At 35.9% G+C, this 15,323-nt stretch overlaps 1 protein-coding gene and 1 pseudogene across 1 annotated transcript in view; one reads left to right on the top strand and one right to left on the bottom strand.

Moving 5' to 3' along the window:
- Window positions 1–15,323, bottom strand: part of IL1RAPL1 (interleukin 1 receptor accessory protein like 1) — a 1,418,294-nt gene that overhangs the window by 1,009,118 nt on the left and 393,853 nt on the right. The window lies entirely within an intron of this gene.
- On the top strand, window positions 752–860 carry LOC123571557 (5S ribosomal RNA; annotated as a pseudogene).

Genomic DNA, 15,323 nt, shown 5'->3' with positions numbered 1-15,323 from the left:
CAGTGGATAAGATAAATACCAAGAAAATAATGAATACCTGTATTTTACCTTATGATTTTTATTTATATCAGAATAATGTGATATGGAAATATAATGCAGTGTTGACTGAAATATCATAAAAATAGATGGACAAAAATGCCCCCATGACAAACTCCAATGTCAGTGTAAATTGGAAAGTTCTAAATATGTCGGGGACAAGAGGAAGTACGTGGCTCCTAGGCTCATGCTAATCCATTATAAATCATAAGTCATGAGGGAAGAGAAATCGGGAGCATAAGCTTTAGATTAGCAGCACTGCTAGAGGAATATTGAAAGTAGAAAAAGGCAATGATGAACATTTGGATAATTTTAATACTGCTTAAACAATGGAAGGAAAGTTGTCAGAAGGACTGGGAAAGGGGAAGAGATAAAAATCCTAGGGCCTCTTTGGAGTACAACACTCTGATGTCTGTGTACAGGATAGAGAAATTTCTTACATGAACAAGTAGCAGTGGGAGGACAATAGGGGAAATTTTAGTGTGGGAGCCAACTTGGCTCTCCAAGTAATTTAAATAATTCAAATGTGGATAGAGAGATATACATTTCAGCAAAGTAAATTACAGTCAAGTATCCATCTAGACCAAAGGATATGCATGTGTATTTCATATAAGGAGAAGTCATTTAATATGGTTAAAACATATTTATGTTATATGAAATGATAGTTTAATTCAGGATTTTTCCTAGCTAAAATGCAGTTAAGAATGATTCATGAGTCTATGGCTATACCACCCTGAACATGACTGATCTCAGAGGCTAAGCAGGGTTGGGCCTGGTGAGTACTTGAGTGGGAGACTGCCTGGGAATACCGGGTGCTGTAGGCTTTTTATTTAAATAAAAATAATAATAAAAGAATGATGTATGATAGTATTGAGGATATGTTTAAGAACTTTGGACAAGAGTATCTAAGTAAAGAACCAGTAAGGTTGATGACACTCAGGTTTAGTGGCAGAAGCACTATTCCTATGGTCAGATCACTGCATTTCAGCACTTACCTTATGATGCAGGATGCAGAAATCAATTTATTGGTGTCTCTCTTTGCCAATAGGCAACTATGAAATGTATCCCAAGCTCTCTCAAAAGCAAAATGTTAAAAATAAATAAAATACATACCCTTGTTTGAATAGAAGCTTCCACAACAGAAAGGTACTAAATACAAATAGTGTGGTGTTATATTTTGGGTACTGAAGAGCGCCATATGAATAATAATATTTACTGAGTGCTTTCTGTATTCTAAGTGCTTTACACGCAATGACTCAGTTAATCCTCACAAGAACCCCACAAGGAAGGTAGTACACTTATCCCCATATTATAAATGAGGAAATTATAAGACTGAACGCAATTTTTATTCTAATGCCCACAGCTGGGTTCCTGAGGAGCTTGCTCAAAGATGATTACAGCAAGCTGCCCAGATGACCTAATGTCAAGTATAGCTATCAGCAGAGAGTTAGGCAGCACCACTGGAAAACAACTGTAAATTTAAACAGGAAATGGATACACAGCACCTACACTGAATGTGTTGTCTTTAGAACAATGAAATTGAAAGAGAAAACAGACACCTTGCTCCCTCATCATATTTTGTGGCACTGATCAGTTCTGGAGAAAAAAATAGAACAAAAATATCCTCAAATTTGAGGCATATCTGCTTTATCCCTCAGTTCTTATTTAAGGTACTGGTATATTTTAAGATTTTAATAAATATTGAACATATATGCATAAATACAGTAGCATAAAACAGGGACAGGAGGTAGATGCAAACCCAAAAGCAGTGATGGGAGAGGGGGTTTGAACAGTGAGGCAGGCAAAGGTTAAAGGGAGATAGGTAGGGCTTAAAGAGCTGGGGATAATTAGGGGTTGCGTTAGGATACTTCAGGATTAATGAAGAACATGTACAAAAAGGAGAAAGTGTAGACTTCTCTTCAATTCTTCTCCTAACTGCAGTGAATGCCAACTATGAGCCAGGCCCTAGTTCAGCAGGGAGAACAAAGGTAGATCTGCATTTTTACCACATTTGGATGGTAAACAGGAAGACAGGGCTGGGAGGAGAAGAGAAGAAAACACAATACAGACCATCACAAAATATAGACACTGTGCTAAGAAATCTAAGAGAGGCACAGGTAGTTTGCATTATCTTGCCAACTGGATGTTAAGGGCCTTGAGGAATAAATCATATTTTCAAACATTTTTAATGCCTTAATATATTTCCTTGCATATAGCTGGCTATTAGCAAACAATTATTTTAGAGGTAGTATGGCATAATAGAAAAAACATTGGTTCAGGAGTCCTGAAAGATGACTGTTTCAATTTTTCTTCTCTGTGAAAAGAAAAAAACCCAAGAGATTTTTAGATCATTTTAGGATCTTTTTCAGGTTTATTAAGTTAAACTCCATGATTAGCTTATCAGTTATTTAGTGTCAATGTTAATAAGGAGTCCTCCTTTGAGAGACATGGCACGATGTGTGAGAAAGTGCACCTGACCTCTTATCAAGGCAGGCCATTAAAAGCCAGACTCATTCTACCTACAGCATGGGACTAAGCAGAATTTTTTTCTTTTTCTTTTGAGACAGGGTCTCACTCTGTCCCTCAGGCTCGAGTGCAATGGCACAAACATAGCTCATAGCACCATCTATCTCCCAGGCTCAAGTGGTCCTCCTGCCTCAGTCTCCTGAGTAGCTGGGACTACAGGCATGCGCCACCATCACCAACTAATTTTTTTTTTTAATTTTTAGTAGAGATATGGTCTTGCTATGTTGCCCAGACTGGACTCAAACTCTTGCGCTCAAGAGATCCTCCTGCTTTGACCTCCCAAAGTGCTGGGATTACAGGTGTGAGCAACCGTGCCTGATCTAAGTATAATATTTTATCAGATTAGAGATACTGGACCCTTGAGCATTCACAGATTTGTTTGTGGAAGTAGGCTAGAAATAAGGAATGTGTATGCTGTACACAAGAAAAAAAATAGCCAGGTGACCCATATATGCATTTGTCCTCAACCTAACTGTAAACTCCCTCTTGACAGAAAACTCTTGCTCTGGAATATTTCACTTAAAAAGTAAAATCTACAAACTAATTACAAGCATCATAAATGGACAATGTGGCAGAAGGTGCAGGGACTAACATTCAAGATTTACACTAGGCTATTTCAAGTCCAAGTTATACATGTTTGACAAAAGAATTATTTAAGAAATTAATATAAAAATTAGATAGGATAATTTAAACAGAGAACATAACACAGAATGATTATAATAAACTTCACCCATGTTAACAGACGTTTGACTTGATATATAAATATGAGTGGGTAAGAATGGTCAGTAACATTTAATGGGGTGGGAATATGATCTAGCAGAGTAAAGATGTGCTGGAAAAAAACATCAATTTGAAGAGATGAAAAAACTGGGATGGCAGAGAAATCAGTTTGTTCACATTTGTGAAACAGCCTGTGTAAAACATTGGAGGTGAGAGAAGAGAGTTCCAGCCAAGTGACGGAGAACCATTCTATCTCAATGAATGAGTCATGGCTCCCCTGAGAGTCAAGATGATTTGCATGTTTGGTGATTGATGTAGATAGAGGTAGTAAATCACACTGAGTCTTAGCTAAAAGGCTCTGCCATCTCAGTCATAGAAAGATGAACATTTGTACACTATACCTTAAATACTCATTGTTGAAATGCACTATAACTTCAGGAATGATCTGAAAATATCCATCAGTCAACTCTGATGAACTTGAATCACAGAGAACTCCACCACTGGGGATCATTTACAATTTCATGTGGTAGATTAAGGGCTTCAGGCATTTTTAACTTTGGAAATTTTTAATAGGCTTTTAAAAAAATCAACATACTGCATTTTTCCCCAGAATACATTGCCATTACCAAAGGGAAAACAAAAAACAACCATCACAAAAACAAACTTGTTACCCAAGAGATTGAAATACATATTCAGTGTGCTGGTAATGTTTCTGACTCTCTCTTTTCAGAAACATCATTATTTTTCCTTTTGTTTTAGGATTGCTGATTTTGCTATCGGATTAAGGCTAATGTTAAAAGGGAGAGCCAGAGAAGCAAAAAGGTATTCTCCATGGAGAATAATTCTATTACTATTGCAGGACCATTCTTGTAGCTAAGAGATACATTCTTTCAAGAAGAAAAATTGGCTCTCTACAAATAATGACTGAATATTTCAACTGTAAAAAGAAATGATGATACAATTAGCTTTAGAAACTAGTGAATTACTAATAACCAGAATAAAATAGGGCAAAAAGGAAAATACTAGTACCTGACTACACATGAAAGTCTATTGAATAAAGTATAAGAAAATTAACACTGTTGCATTGTTCAAAATGTTTAAAGATGGAATCAGTATCTGGAGCTATCTAAGTATGGGTGGTACCATCCCCTCACTCCCTGAAGATTTTAGCTCCTGCCTAACTGTTACCCTCTCCAACATATGATGCTTGTCATAACTTCTGGTACTTTAAGTGTCTGTTGAAAACAATCCTCTCACCATCTTGCCCTAGTAATTCACTGAACTTTTTGACTCCAGAGACCTTGTCCTCCACCCTGCCTTGGTCATTTGGTTCTGTGATCATACGATAGATGTTGTTAGAAACTCAGTTATACACATCACACTTTCTAACCTCCACCTTCTAAGTCTCCAGATAATTCCGTCTAGTACCCCATTCCAACAACACGTTGATATTACCAGGCCCTCCAATCCATTCATTCTACTGGCTTTTCACTATTCCTTATGCCATTCGTGGCATCACTTCTCTTTTTATCAAGCATAAACTCCATGGTGTATTGTAAACACTTTTTTAAATATATATTTACATTGCTCTGTTCTCTCTCAAATCTGGTGCCCACTTGATAAATCTTAAACCCCGGTTACCACCAACTCTCCAATCATTCACTGTTCACTCTCATGCTATGGAAACTTCTGGAGGAAAACATATAATCTCTCTGACTAGTCACCTTTTGAATTCATGACCACTAGATTCAAGTTGGCTCCTAAAATGACTCAGCAATCTGACTCACTCTCAAATTTACCTAAATATTGGGGAATCTTTAAAAACCAATAAAGCAAGGCATCACCCCAAGATTCTGAGTAAAGATGTCTTGGTTACAATCATCTGGCCTTTGGAATTTTTAAACGCTCTCTGAGGTCATTTTAGTATATAGCAACGTTTCAGAATCTCGAGTCTGAATGGCTATTTTATTCTCTCCCCTTTCCTCACACCTTCAACACCTCCTTTCCCACAGTCAGTTAATGACCTTGTTTTTCATTTATCTGAGAAAATTGAAGCAATCAGTAAACAGTTGCTCCCTAGCCTCATGTCAACATATCTTCCCACGTGCCTGCATTGGTGCCCAACACTGTGGATCACCAGTCTTTGTTCTGATGACGGAACCCACCTTGTATGTTCTAGATCTCATTCCCTCTTACCTACTCAAGGACATGGCTCCAGCAATTAGCTCTACTCTCTACTGCATCACCAATTTCTTCCTCTCTTCCTGGTCATTCCTGTGTGTATTCTATGCTATTATTTTCCCATCTTAAAAACATCCTCTCTTGACCATATTTCCCACTTAGAGTTTCAGCTCCATTTTTTTATTCCCCTCAAATGTGAAACTGAAACATGTTCATTTTTCAACACTTGTTCTCTTACCTCTTTTTTGTGATGGAGTCTCGCTCTGTAGCCCCAGGCTGGAGTGCAGTGGCATGATCTTGGCTCACGGCAACCTCTGCCTCCCCGGTCCTGGTTCAAGCAATTCTCCAGCCTCAGACTCCAGAATAAATGGGATTATAGGCATGCACCATCGCACCTGGCTAATTTTGGTATTTTTAGTAGAGACGGGGTTTCACTATGTTGGCCAGGCTGGTCTTGAACTCCTGACCTCGTGATCTACCTGCCTCAGCCTCCCAAAGTACTGACTTGTTCTTATCTCTTAGGTCTCTCCTTAATTCTCTCTTAACCCAAATTCCTCTTTCAATTATACCTTTACTCCCAACACCTTTTGAAACTACTCATCAAGGTCACTAAAGGCTGCTGACATGGTTTGGATCTGTGTCCTTACACAAATCTCATGTTCAATTGTAACCCCCAATGTTGGAAGTTGGGCCTGGTGGAAGTTGATTGGATCATGGGGCACAGTTCTCATAAATGGGTTAGCACCATCCCATCTTGGTACTGTATAGTGAGTGAGTTCTCATGAGATCTGGTTGTTTAAATGTGTGTGGCTCCTCCCCACTCTCTCTCTTGCTCCTGCTATGGCCATGTAAGACATCCTTGTTTGCCCTTGCCTTCTGCCATGATTGTTAAGTTTTCTTAGGCCTCCCCAGAAACAGAAGCTGCTATGCTTCCTGTACAGCCTGCAGAACTGTGAACCAATTAAACCTGTCTTCTTTGTAAATTACCCAGTCTCAGGTATTTCTTTATAACAGTGTGAGAATGGACAAATACAGCTACCAAGTTGTTAAATCTAATGGTCAATTCCTAAGTTTCACCTTCTTTGACAAATAAGCAGCATTTGATACAATCAATAACACTTTCCTCCTGGAAACAGTTTATTACTTTGACTTCTTCAACAGGAATCAGCAAATTATAGCCTATGGATCAAATCAAGTCTGCTGCCTCATTTTTAAGTAAAGTTATATAACATAAACATGTTCATTTGCTTACCTGCTGCCTCTAGCTGTTTTCCTTTTGGCCTATGAAGCCTAAAATATTTACTATCTGGCACTTTATAGAAGAAGTTTGCCAATGATCCCTAACTTCTTCTTGACTTCAATCCTTGTCTTCCTTTTACCTCACTGTTCACTCTCTTTTTAGGAGTTCACTCTCTTTAACCAGTTCCTTTTCATCTCCCAAGCCACTTAATATAGAAATGCCCCAAGATTCAGTCTTTGGAACTCTTCTCTTCTCTGTTTATACTCACTTCCTGGGTAACCTAATCCAGGACCATAGCATTAAATTTCATCTTTCCTGGAATGCTTCCTTGAAACCCAGTTTTAATGACAAACTGTCTATTTGGAAACTTCACTTGGATGACTAAACATATCTTGAAATTAATTTGTCAAAAACTGAATTCCTGACCTTCTCTCATATCTGTTCCTTCTGCAGTATTTCCCATCTCAGTAAATGACAACTCTATCCTCTCAAAAGGTTAAACCAAAATCTTGGATTCATACGTGACTCTTTCATATATATATATATATATGTCCTCTTATGAAATTCTCTTGTCTTTATCTTCAAAATATATTCACAACCCACCACCTATCATTATCTCTACTGCTACCACCATAAACCAAGTCATCATCATTTCTGGCCTAAACTATTTCAATGGATTCATAACTGGTCTCCCTATCCTTTCCTTTGTTCCTATCCTCAATCTACCGTGCCAATCCTCTCTCATTTGATTCTCAATACAGAAGCCAGAGATATTCTTTGAAAATATTAAGTTAGATGACATTATGCCTTTTTCAAAACCTCCCATTCACATCCCATTTTACTCATATTAACTATCAATCTTTTAACTTACAAGACTTATTACATGATTTTTATGAACTTGTCTTCTTTTTCTCCTCCATTCTTTACTATGCTGCAGCCACTCTGACCTCTGAACTCTTCTTTGAATATGACATACATGTTCATTTCTCTTGTTGTTTACATTAGATATTACATTTAGGATGCTCTTCCCTGAGATATCCTAATACCTCAATCCCTTATCTCCTTCCCCTCTTTTGCAAATATCACCTACTCAGCAGAGTCTTCCCTGTCCATCCCATTTAAAACTGCAAGTTCCTCTCGGTATTGTATATTCTACCTTCCTGCTTTATCTTTCTCTAAAACATCTATCACCATGTAAAATATTTTCTATATTTATATAACTTACTGCGTATCTCTTTACATTAGAAAACATTTTCCTTGAGGGTAAGATTGTTATATGTTCTATTTACTGCTGGATCCCTGGTTAGCAGAAGAGACTTCATAGGTGTTCATGAACATGTGCTGATTGAATGAACACTTGGAGTTGAAAGAAAACAATTAGAAAGTTGCTCAATTTTTTTACTTCTAATTTTCCTTCAGTAAATTCCCAAAGAAACATGTATCTTAGTTTTTTAGCCCAATTCCAATATTAATTGTTTCTACATTTGTACCAGGTTTTGTACTAGAGCTAAGGAATCCCAGAATGACTTAGAGCAATGTTGTTTAATGTGATAGGACAGTTAAATTGTTGTAAGTGCCAGAAAATGTTGAGTCTACAGAGCTAAAAGATGGTAACACAGAGGGGGCAAGCATTTGCTATCTTCAAAGATCATCCAGCATTTCCCAGGATGAACAAGAGTTGCAGAAGGGGCAGGGAGAACACTGATAGAGGGAACATAATAAGAAAGTAGTATGAAACAAGTATTCACCACAATACTTCTATACAGCTGAATCATATGGTGATTTTGAAAAAAAGAACAAATGACAGAGTATGAGTCTGAAGAGATGAGCATTGGCCAGATGATTTGTATTAAAAATGTTAGAAGTAGGGACACAATAATTTACCTGAATGCAAGTTGACGTGACATTTATAATTGAGTATCTTCAAATAAATCACTTTGAGTCAATGTGAAAAACTTCCATGTTCCACTTAGCATGCATTTAAAATGTGTATACACACACCATTTATATCTATACATACCCTTAGGCCAGTACCTCCATCTCCTTATGTTCTGCTCTATATAAATACACTGTATCTATCTTACACTACATACAGAAGATTTCAGAAGATGATAATCGTCCACTTTTCAACTATCCAAAATTTAGGGAAGAGAGGCAAGAAGTACAGGAGTAGGACATCTGGGAGTTCCAGGACTGAGCTGGCCATTTATGAGCCAAATGGCATAGATCAAGACTCTTAATCCCTGCACGTGTTAGTCTATTCATCTATAAAGGAAAATAATACCAGTCCTCACAGGGATTGCTCTAAGGACTTTAGGAGGTAATGGGAAATATATAATAAAATATAAAAGCTATAAAAGGTATTATCAGTAGGAATAGTAACAGTACTAAAGGAAACCTTAATTCAAGATTTATGCATATCAGATTAATAGAGATTTCTTTAGCCAAAACTCAGAGTTCAATTTCTATAACTCTCAAAAGTTCAAGAATGGAGATATACATGAAAGTCATGACAATAACTTCAGTGTTTATTTTCCTTAATTTTTTATTTGGCAAATATTTATTGAAAACTTAATAATTAAACAACAAAAATTGGACACTTATCAAAGGTCATATAATGTTCTATGCTCATTTTAATTATCTCATTTAATCGTCCCTGAATACCTATAAGGGAAATACTATTATTTACATTTTACATATATCAAAAAGAAAACTCGGATAGTTACTGTAAGTTGAAGGGCATCACACAACAAGTATGGGAGAAGCCAGGAGTCACAGCCAAATTTTATTCCAGTGCCAGCATCTGTAATCACTACATCAATTTATTCTGAGCCCTTCGCCCCTCATGCAGGCCCATAGTAGACCCTTAAGAAATTTCTTTGAGCAAAATTATATGATTAAACTCGCTAATAGCACAACTAAAACAAACGCATAATCTCCAAAGAGGTCTCCTTTAACTTTTCAAAATTAATGTTCTAATTGAGTCCTAGGCTAGATCATAAACCAAAGGATACACTATGAGTTTCTCAAGAACAGGGAAAGTACTTGGTTTATCTTAAACACTTTGCAAATAGTAAATACACAAAATAGGTTTTAAATGAATGAAGCAGAGGATAACCATAATGGAGCTATGGTTTATATACAAGAGCTTTAAAAGTACTCATAGTTATTACATCAGTATGTGGAAAGATGCCTGGGCTGATGGGCTCTGAAAAATTACAGAGAATCATTAAATTTACAAGTTTAATATCTGTAATAAACGAAGAAATATCCAAACACAGAGTTATCATAAGTGTAGTATAGAAGAAAACTAAACAAGAACCGTGAATCCAGCCGACAAATTAACATAATCAGTCAGAGAAAGTTCAATCAAACATATCTGTCCTGCCTAAGGCCAAAATTAAGGTATTCTTTACAGCCAAGATGATACGTTATATTGGAAAATTATGAAATATGGAGCTGTGGAGTTTGGGCAGGAAATAAATCTTAAGAATAACCAATTCTCAACTATTCCAACACATTCAAAATTGCACTATTAATTAACATGAAGATACTATTGGCTTAATTTTCAAAAGTTACTTACAAAAACTAATGCTGTGTGCCATTGCCATAATGTATTGGTTTGAGATGGGTAGAGAATTCACTCATTCAATATGTATGAGCATGTTTGATGGGACAATCACTGTGTCATAAACAACAAAGTAAGAAGAAAAGTGCTCTGTTGTCAACCAGTCATGGTAACTTAGGGACACACAAATAACTACAAAAATGGGATTGGTGCAGCAATAGAAGTATGTATCACAGGCTCTGGAAATACTGCATGGGTAAGGGGGAAACACCGTAAGTTAAAAGAGACTTCAGAGAAGAAGAGACATTTGCACAGAACCTGGATAGATTAGTAGATGCTATCTAAATGAAAATAACTAAAGACCAAGGAAACGACAGCAGGAAGGGCATGACCAACAGGGTGAGGATGGGAAAAAGTATAAGAGATTTAAATCATGGTGAGTGGGTAAAGCTATGTATAAGATGTACGAGAAGATGAGACTGGTAGTTGCTAAATCTACAAAGGTGAAATGGGTCAGGTTTAAACAGAACCATGGTGTAATGGAAAATGCCTGACCTCTGCAGTCACAGCACAGCTTTTGAATTTTAGTTCTGTCTCTTACACCAGCTCCTTGAACTCAGAAAGATATTTCCTTTCTGTGTATCAAAGTCTTCTGCTGCAAAGCAAGACATAACAATACCCTATCGACAAAGGTCACTTTGGAAGTTGGAGATAATCATGTTTTATGTCTAGCAATATAAGTTTTTTAATAAATGATAATAATAATTATTATTGTTTCAAATTCATGCTAAAAAGTTTGGATTTCGTGGGTAGGCAATGAAGAGATCTGGAATGCTTTTAAATAAGGAAGTCAATATAAATGATGAACAGGGGAAAATAATAGAGAAGCCAGTTAGCAAGGTATTAAAACAGTTCAGATGAAAATACAGGTGGCTTTGAAATACGTTTCCAGCAGTAGGCATAAAAAGAAGTAAACAAGATATAATTTGGTGGTGGCCATGACAGGATGTGGTGACCAATTAGATCTGAAGCTGGAAAGTTAACTATGTTGATTACGGTTTCTGGAAAAGAATTAAAACCTTAAACTGTTACAGAAATACACACACACAAACACACACACACATAATTTTCAGAGTTATTTGTTTTCTGTCTGTACCTATGTTGGCAGCCCCGTGTATGACCTCCCTCTCAACTCCAAATACAGATGGGTCTATTTAAATTCTATGCTAAATCCAACGCTAAAACTTGCAATTCTCCTTACCTCCCTGTTTGAATACATACACTCTCTCACGTAAGTCTCATTGATCGTTCTGCCAAATCCTAGGTCACATTTTTCTTCTAAGCTTACATGATTAATGAATTCTTCAAACACTAATGAGTTCGATACAAGAGAGATCTAGTATTGCTCAATAATTTGGTACTCTACCCATGTATTAGTGAGAAAACACAGCCATGAATTGATTATTGCTAATGATATCATGGTGCCTAAGCACCTGCAGTCCTTGTCTTCCTCTTGTAGGTCATTGGGATTTATAGATAATCTGCTAGAGATTACAAAGGAGAACCTTGAGTGGCAATGGCATCACGCTCCCTTTGACTCCAAGGAACAGCTTCATCAAGAATTCTGAACTTGTTTTGCCAAAACTGTTTGTTCTTTTTTCATCCATATATTTTAAGACTATAAACAAAAATCATTCAGAATTTTCCAATTACTAATACATTATGACGATTTTATAGGTAATTTAGAAGTTTCGAAAGGGCAAGGGAAAAACATCATCTCTTGTTATGATGGTTTCGCTTTGGTAGAACAATACAGTTCTGTAGTTGGCAGTTGTTAGTTACTGAGATGGCTGTGAAACAAGTAATCCATCACACTCTGGCCAAGGAAACAAGTAAAACCTATGTCTTAAGGGATTTTTCAAAATCAGGGAAAGTAGTATGGCTTAACTACACTGAAAATTCTATACTTCTCTTTCCCTTTTGATTTGTTTTTCATAAGATTGGATATGCAAGGTAGTTGAATATATGTATACTACATATAAATATTCTACATGTGCTTTTTTAGACTGGTATTATGTGGCTGGAAAACAATAAAAATTGTATATATAAGGGTTTTCATAAATTATGGCAAGATATAATTTTTAAGAACTTACATATATATTTTAGGTTAGGGTTTTCTTTCTGTTCTATTAAAGCCTACAGCATGCAGTATTCCCAGGTGGTCTCATGTCCAAGTACTAACCAGGCCAAACCCTGCTTAGCTTAAAAAGTTAGGTTTTTTGAAAAGGATAACTTTTTGTGGAAAATTATTTTAAGAGATTCTAACTTCAATTCTGTATGCTGTTGTTGTTTTTTTGTTTCACATTCACAAAGCTTATATAAGGAAAATGGTATTATTCATTATTGTGATACTCAAATGTAATTATCTGTAAGGATTTATTAGGGAGTTACAAACTTGTGAATCATAGAAGTTAAGAACAGTTAGAACATCCAATTGACAAAATTGGACCTTATTTCTTCTAGTATGATTGACATGGTAACTGATACAAAGTATATACTCTTCAATACTTGCTAAATGAATTAATGTTTGTTAAATAAATTAAGAATCTGTTCTTTGTGTACCCATTTGGTTCATTTCTAAATCCTTATAAAAAAGTGAAACTTGCTTACATAGTTTAGAATTTTATGTCAACATAAAAATGTAAAAGTTTGCTGGGCGCAGTGGCTCACGCCTGTAATCCCAGCACTTTGGGAGGCCAACATAGGTGGATCACCTGAGGTCAGGAGTTTGAGAGCAGACTGGCCAACATGGTGAAACCCCAACTCTACTAAAAATACAAAAAATTAGCTGAGTGTGATGGCGGTCATCTATAATCCCAGCTACTCGGGAGGCTGAGGCAGGAGAATCACTTGAACCCGGGAGGTGGAGGTTGCAGTGAGCCAAGATCGCACCACTGCACTCCAGCCTGGGCAACAAGAGTGAAACTTTATCTTTATTTATATATATATATTTCTAAAGATGAATTGAAAAAAATAAGCAAAAATATTGTCTAGCCAAAGACCAGAATATATAGGGCTACAGTGTAAAATTTGTATTCCTGAATCTCTGAGAATACAATTTCTTAGCTTTTAAAAAAATTAACACTAGGGAGAAAAATGGTGGACATTACTACTGTGAGAGTCTAAAAGCTATAATATTTTAATCTACCTTACCAAGACCAGCCAAGATTATAAACCTAACAAACATCATCACAGGAATTGATGTACATGAATAGATAGGATTAAGAAATCGGTATGTGGCTATTCAAGTATTACATTCTAAATCTTCTAAAAACTGAGCAAAAATGCCTATACTGAAAAAAAAAAAAGTTTCTATATAATGGCAAGCTGGCTTCTTGAAATTCAATGTTTTGCCTGAATAACTCAATTTACATTTCCAAGTCTCTTGAGAATGAGACTAAAAATCATGTAACTTTAAGAAGAAAATTCAGGAAGCCAGATTGGGAAAGAGCATGATGTAATGGTATAAGAAAAATCTGGAATAACACAATTCATATCAAACACACATTTGTCTCTGTAGGTTTTAATAAGTAACCAAAACTCCAGCTTGGAAATCCTTTTAAATGAATAAATACATAAATATAACTATACAGTAGCTTCACACCAACAAGATCTGGTTTAAAGCAAGTTGGAAGCTATGTGTTTTAGACTTCTTCCTTATTGAAGCATGTATTGTCAATTAGTTCACTTAACCATATAGCACACGGCTTTGATACAGATGTCAAAGAAGGAGGGATGAATGAATGATAAGATAGACAGCTTTTACTATGGAAAACAACAAATTTCAATTGTTCCATTGTTAAAAATGACTTCTTTTTATTCAATAAATTAGTCTAAAAAGTGTATACAATACCTAATAAGTCTGACTACTAATCACTTCTAAACAAACATATAAAGAAAATAACATGTATTCCCACCACTGTTCCTGGTTTCTTACTGCCTCTACACTCATCCCATCTCTATATATGTATGTGCACATACATGTACACAAATGTGCACATATGCGACTATACACATACATTTGCATAACATCTGTAGAAGTCTGATTCCTGTATTTTTCACATAAAATTGAATTTTGAGCATTGCCTCCATATTTATTATATATTTGAAATTTATTTTCCTTCTACATAATGCTGAACTCATAATATGTTATTTTACGGGAATACTGTGATTTATTAACAATTTCCCTTGGTTATCATAGAATCATCTTACAAATGTATTTTCTAATGCTTTCTTCAAACTTGTTCTGTGAGGTCGACCTTATTATTCCATTTTGCACTTGGGTAAAAGAGGCTAAGGGACATAAATTATTTGCCTGTCTAAGGTCATAGAGTCTGAAACTGGCAGGACCAGAACTTCCATATGATGAGTAATGAGTATGAAATAACTCACAATTTACATTTTTGAACTTCCATAAACTCCTTATACATGATGTTACTTTGTATCTGAGCCCCCCAAATTAATAATAACCTACACTTCATTAGATAACTAATAATTATATACCATAATAATTAACTAATGGCTACAGAACTAATGGCTCTTGACTAAGGGTTGTCAGTAATCTAAGTACACCCAAAATAATCTTAGAGATCAAAAAGAAGTCCACCAGCTTATAACTATATATTACATTTTATAAAGGAGATCTTTGCTTAAGAGACTTTCAAAACTACATTTTAGATAACATTTGTAAGGAAGAAATTCTCTTTTGTTTCTCAAGAAGTAGGTAGCATGCCATCTGGCCCCGCTGCCCTTATGATAAAAGAATGTGGGAAGCAACTTACAGTAATTGAAAAGAGACACACTACAGGGATCAAAAGTGAGGGACGCTCTCTCCCAGGCACAAGATTTCTAACTGCTTTATCAATATTTTTCTCCTTTTTACAAATTAAAATGTAAGTAAAGATGATTTTTGCACCCCTTAGGGATTATTTAAAATAACCTTTAAGGTGGAAGACTTTTTCCACTTTAACATTCATTCAGCGAGTGTATCTT

The sequence above is a fragment of the Macaca fascicularis genome, chromosome X (assembly GCF_037993035.2).
Source record: "Macaca fascicularis isolate 582-1 chromosome X, T2T-MFA8v1.1".
In the NCBI taxonomy this organism is placed as follows: Eukaryota; Metazoa; Chordata; class Mammalia; order Primates; family Cercopithecidae; genus Macaca; species Macaca fascicularis.
The sequence above is the reverse complement of the archived record's forward strand: the minus strand, read 5'-3'. Positions and strand labels throughout refer to the sequence as shown.